Here is a 6,274-nt window from a genome sequence, read left to right as displayed (position 1 = left end):
GAAATCATAATTAAGGACCACTTTATCACTATTCTCATTCTGTCTTGTTTCCCTTTAGGAAATTCTGGTCCTAAATGAAAATCAGTCAACCTCAATCAATCATTCCCAATCAGCCAACGAATCAAATAATTAATCCATTAATCAATCAAATATCCACTCGCCCTCATCCCCTGCTGTGTCATCCTAGCTAAAAGCCTCTGTATAAAGAACAGTGTGTGTGTGTGTGTGTGTGTGTGTGTGAGGGTCAGGTGTAGCTAGCCTGTTTGGTGTAACTGATACATTACACATCCAACAAGAGCTCTTTGATAAGCGCAGGAGCTCAGCTTACCGGATGGAGAAAATCCTGTGTCAGTCACATTCAATCGTACACGCATCCCTTATCAAACCCCGTGCTTCAGCTGAAATGATGTGTGACGGGGACGGAGCAGGCACAGGGTGCGGGCAGAATAATTTTCACACGCATCACCATGTAGTGTATACGTATACTGTATCGGCCTGACCTGAAGCTGTAATCTAGAGGAGTTAAACCTTCTCGTGGCTCCATCTGTGGAGCCAGAGCCTGGCTGAGGTAATGCTGAGCCTGGGTACGCAAGCGGGCCAGAGTTCTCTCCCACAAAACTGAGGATCACTGCACAAGGGAACCTGAAAGGTCTGTGAAGCAAAGTGCTTTGGCAAGACGGCTGCCAAATACAGGGCCTCTACTCCGCACAGATCTGGCTTTGTGCGAAAGGTACCGGCTTGTGCCCTCAGGGGACTCGAGCCGCCGGCCCCATGGGTGGTCTGAGGAGAACTGCTGTAAGAGTGGGAATTATGTGGGAATTTCAAGTTTTCTGAACGGAATGCATAGCTCCTTTCACTGAAAGCGTAAGCATCTGTTTACTCCTGGTATTAAGATGCGTTTTGGTTGATCGGATCACAAGTGGACGACACTAAATACAGGTGTAAACGAGGTCTAAAACATTTTCAGCTTGTCCACTTTCAGAGGTAGTTGAAAACACATTTGACCGGACTGCTTTCGTATTGTAGACGCTCATGTGGTCAAATGTGTCGAACAGCCACTAAAAGACCCCCTGCTGGCCTAACACAAGACACAACACAACGAGCGCAGCACTGAAAAGGGGTATAAAGTATTTATACTTTATAAATAATTTAAATATGTTATATTTACCTTGATTCTTTAGTTTCTTCACACACTTCTGTTTCATCTCGAGTATACTCTTCACTGACTGGAAATTATGCCTGAGGGACAGTCAATAATTAATAATAAACAATTATTATTATTATTATTATAAAGATTTTTATAATGGCTTTTCATATTGTAACATTAAAAGTCTGGGTCTGTGACAAGACTAAATCAATCAAATCTAAACATAAAAGACAAAGTAGCAAAAATAAATGAAGGTACGGTAAAAGGTTTCCACCATTACAAAAAGTTGAAATCTGATCATTTTAATAAAAATCACACCCTGGTACATTAAAGTGCCTGTAGAAATCTCCAGTAATAATTTAGTGCCTTAGAAAAACAGAAAAAGAGTATATGAGTGTACAAAAATACCTTGATCACTGTACATCTAATTTTCAGCTCTTCTTTAATATTTCCACCAGACATAATAGTAGCTGTCCTGTGGATCCATCAAGTGTGGGTGTTCATTTTCTCTCTCTGTAATTCACTGCAGGCTTCTTTCGCCTCTCCTGTCAGTCACCAGACTGAATCCAGTGTCCCTCTTTGAGACTGTAATCAAAGCATCTCTCTTCCCCCCTTCAATCCAAATATAACCCGCATTTATAACTATGACATACAATGTCTATACAAAGACAGTTTGTGTTTTCAATGAACCAAACAGTTGATGGGCCCCACTATGTTGATGGGACTACTATGGAAGTCAATGGGGTCATCAACTATTTGGTCACCCATATTCTTCAAAATATCTTCTTTTGTGTTCAGCAGACGAAAGAAATTCATACAGGTTTGGAACAACATGAAGACATTTCACTTTTGGTGAACTATCCCAACAGTTAGGTTCACTCACAAAACGCGGACATAAAATATTATGGTAAAGCTTCCACTAAGGAAAAAATAATCAATCGCAACATACAAAACATTCACCCCGGCAACAAAATAAGCACTGCAACTATATTACAGAAGTAATATTACTACTGAAAATCCTCTGATGTCTTTCTCACTACAATCTACAGCTGAGACGCAAGATCGTGCCAGTTCCGTTTGTATGAAACGAGAGCGAGTCCGCGAATCTTCCTGAGAGACGCTATCTAATATAACACTGTAAAACAAATATCTGGATATTTACGGTTATTGTGGACAGCACAAGTAGTGATTTGGCTGGCAGCTGGTCTCTGAGATTCAAAAGAACCAATTCAAAAGAGTCATTTATTCCCAAATTGGACTTCACTTGTTTATATGATTTAGGGCCACGTTTTAACGATCTACTGTAAACACATGGTCTAAAGCGCACAGTGCAAGTGGACTTAGGGTGTGTCCGAAACCTCTTTTGCGATTTTACCAACGGGAAAAATGGTCGCCGCTCCCGGTGCATGGTCTAAAAGGGTTGTATCTATTCTCTTAATGAGTAATGGGTGTGTTTTGGCCGTAACGTGCAATAAACCAATCAGAGTATCTCCCATTTCCTTTAAAAGCCAGTTGCACTCGCGCCACGGCAGATTCGCTATTTACATGGCGGAATTTGCAAAAAACTGAACGCTTCTCTAGTGAGGAAACGGATCTGCTCGTGCGCATTTTCACTTTGTTTTCAGACCAGCACGCCCATGGACGAACAGATGGGCACAAGTGCATTTGCTATTTAAACAACGTGGTGCTGGACATGAAAATGATAACTGCGTCGGGCTGAAACTAGCAAAAAATACTTGCGTTTTGCCTGGCATATATGTATATACCACCTTGCTCTATGTACAATAATTACTCTGCTCATAACAGCATGCCGTTTGAAAGACTCAAATGCTTCAGCAATCTCTTGGGACACACATTTTTTGAGAACATAAATGAATCAAACCTTGAAAATCCACTATTAGAGGTTCAGCATGGCCTCTCAGTTTGAGTGTGAGAGTGACCGCTGCCATTGAGTGTGTCTGCGCATGACTGATCACAACCAGTCTCTGTGTCCAGTTTGTGTCCATTTGACCCCGTCAGACCCCTTCTCTCCCAGGAGTGCCCTCAACCACCAGGATAAGCCTGAAACGAGATCGAAGTGATTGTGAGGAGCAGAGATGTGAGGTGTACCTGAGACCCCATCATGCCCCTGCAGGGAGAGATTATCCTGAAGGAATAAGTGAAGCTTCCCGCAGCCGAATCCTTGTCTGAGCAGGTGACAGATTATTCTCTGGACAGAGTCTGCAATCACTGAAGTCTATGTGTACTGTGTTTATGTATACAGAAGAACAAACTGTTTTAACAAAAGACATATGGATAATGATACTGGTGTCTCTGTTCTTTGCTGTTACATGATTTAAAAGGGAAAAGGCCATTGTGCCTTTAAAGTGTTAGTTCACCCAAAAAAATGAAATTCTGTCATTAATTACTCACCCTCATGTCGTTCCACACCCGTAAGACCTTCATTCATCTTCGGAACACAAATTAAGATATTTTTGATCAAATCTGAGCATTATATTACTTTATTTATCCACTAACCATTCAGAAACGTCCAGTTTCATTCTAAAAGTTGTAACTTCTTCCTGAGTCTCTCCATCAGTGTCGACTCCGGTTTGAACAATGTAAGGCTGAACACCGTTACTGACAATCCTCAATTTGGCTGTGTGAGATTCTCCAGCTTTGTTGTTGTTGAGCGACTGAAGCGCGAGCTGTTAAAGCTCCGCCCTCTTCTGGAAAGGGGGCCGGGAGCAGCAGCTCATTTGCATTTAAAGGGACACACACAAAAACTGCGTGTTTTTGCTCACACCCAAATAGGGGCAAATTTGACAAGCTATAATAAATGATCTGTGGGGTATTTTGAGCTGAAACTTCACAGACACATTGGGGGGACACCAGAGACTTATATTACATCTTGTGAAAGGGGCATTATAGGTCCCCTTTAAGCCCTGTTCATCAGGCAGCAGATCACAGTCTTTGTCATTTGCATAAAGTAAAATTGACAACTTTTTTCTAAATCAGCAACTCTCTTTGAAAAAAGACTTTGCAGTTGCAACAGAATTGTTGTCAGTGTAAACTCGCCTTTAGGCTTTACCGAGTCATTGACAATAAGCAAACAAAGTTTTGACACAAGTATTAAATGTCTGTAGTGATTAATAGAGGATGTGTACTTGCAGAAAGCAGCATACAAATGGATTAAAAGGCTTCAGACTCCATTAACTTGTGTCTGTGTTAATGACATTCGCTGCAGTAGTGATGACTGGCTCATCTTGCACTGCTGCTGGTGAGTGTCATCTACATCTCAGATTAATGAAGCCCGTGTTCATAAACAGACCCACTCAATGTGTGAGCTGTAGGACCATCTGGTACCATCAAAACGTAAAAATACTTTCCCTCCGTCTACATTTTTATTGGTCGATAATTGTTATTCTTTGTGTGACACGCCGCGTGGCATCTGAAACTGTTCAAGTCTGCTTTCCACTTGGATATTTTTACTATCGTAGGCTCTGTAAAGCAGCAGGAAGAGAGAGCCAAGATAATTAAACTTGTATTCAAGATAAATAAATTATGAAACATCGACTGAAAACACAGGGAAAGACAATAATTAGATACGTGAGTGTGTCTGCATGCAATTTCTGATGAACATTTTCAAGGACATTGGCACAAAATCCTCAATTAACCTGCAATCAAATTTACTAATGTTCATTAGCGATGTCAGAATGCAATAGACAGCTCATTATGAATTCATACGAGACGCTATTGTCATTAATAATACATTAGCATTCACACACTAGTGTATACGCATCAGCATTTATGCAGCCTATTGGATGAGTTCATTTGGATAGAAAGCAAAAATGAGAATTGCGAATGTTTGACAACATGGATTTTTATTAATAAGAGAAGGCTCTATAAATCTAAGAGTGACATGATTATTTACACAGTAGTTCAAGTTGGTTTTTTGTAACCTTGAAGGATCAGGAAACAGCACCGTTAAAGCACCTGTTACGTAACAACCAACCGTAAGTCTGTCCGCCTTTAAGAGTTTTATTTGTTTCTTCGATTATATATTATAAACTTGCTTATATCCTTTCGTTTTTAATATCTGCACACTGCTAGTTGTAGATACACAAAGAATATGAATATTCAAGTTAAAAGTCATTTATCAAGCAGTCAGAAACATACTATGCACAAGTACGCAAACTCAGACACGACTGTGTATACGCTGCAAAAAAAAAAAAAAAAGATTTTCTTAGTATTTTTGTCTTGTTTTCTAGTCCAAATATTTAAACATTGCTAAATCAAGATATCGTTATCGGCCCGATAAGAAAATTTGGCCGATATATTAAAGCTGATAAATAATGGTTTATTTCCTTCAGCTGAGACACTTCAGATGCACACTGTCCTCCATTATGATTTTGAATTGTTTGAAATATGATTGAAATCACTTCAAAAAGGAAAATACAGTTAAGTGCAACGTACAGTGCAAGTCTGTCATATAGACTACATAATATTATAATGAGAACATTATAATTGTGTGATTGGGACATGACTTTTAATGGGGAGACTTTTGTTTTTGTAATCAGGCTTTCAAAAAGTATAAAAAAATTTTGATTTATCAGCCAATTTATCGGTTATCGGCTTTCAAATATAAAGAATTATCGGTATCGGCTAAAATGTGAGACTTTTGTTTTTGTAATCAGGCTCTCAAAAATTATATAAAAAATTTGATTTATATTTATCGGCCAATATATCGGTTATCGGCTTTCAAATATAAAGAATTATCGGTTATCGGTATCAGCCAAAATTTGAGACTTTTGTTTATGTAATCAGGCTCTCAAAAATTATATAAAAATTTTGATTCATCGGTCAATATATCGGTTATCAGCTTTCAATTATAAAGAATTATCGGTATAGGCTAAAATTTGAGACTTTTGTTTTTGTAATCAGGCTCTCATAATTTATATAAAAATTTTGGATTTAGATTTATCAGCTAATATATCGGTTATCGGCTTTCAAATATAAAGAATTATCGGTTATCGGTATCGGCCAAAATTTTCATATCGGTGCATCCTTATTTAAGACTTATTTTATGGGGGGGAAAAATCTGAATTAAGTGAGTTTATGCTTAAAAACAAGAACAAATATCTGCCA

At 38.8% G+C, this 6,274-nt stretch overlaps 1 protein-coding gene across 1 annotated transcript in view; it reads right to left on the bottom strand.

Moving 5' to 3' along the window:
- Nucleotides 1-4,993: 4,993 nt before the first annotated feature.
- The window catches only part of otomp (otolith matrix protein), an 11,729-nt gene continuing 10,448 nt past the window's right edge, over nt 4,994-6,274 (bottom strand). The window contains exon 9 of the mRNA XM_051916354.1: nt 4,994-6,274. This exon is cut by the window's right edge and continues 794 nt beyond it. The gene's annotated coding sequence lies outside the window, so the exon portion shown is untranslated.

Source organism: Ctenopharyngodon idella, chromosome 2 (genome assembly GCF_019924925.1).
Source record: "Ctenopharyngodon idella isolate HZGC_01 chromosome 2, HZGC01, whole genome shotgun sequence".
Classification (NCBI taxonomy): Eukaryota; Metazoa; Chordata; class Actinopteri; order Cypriniformes; family Xenocyprididae; genus Ctenopharyngodon; species Ctenopharyngodon idella.
This window is presented reverse-complemented; position numbering and strand designations above follow the sequence as displayed.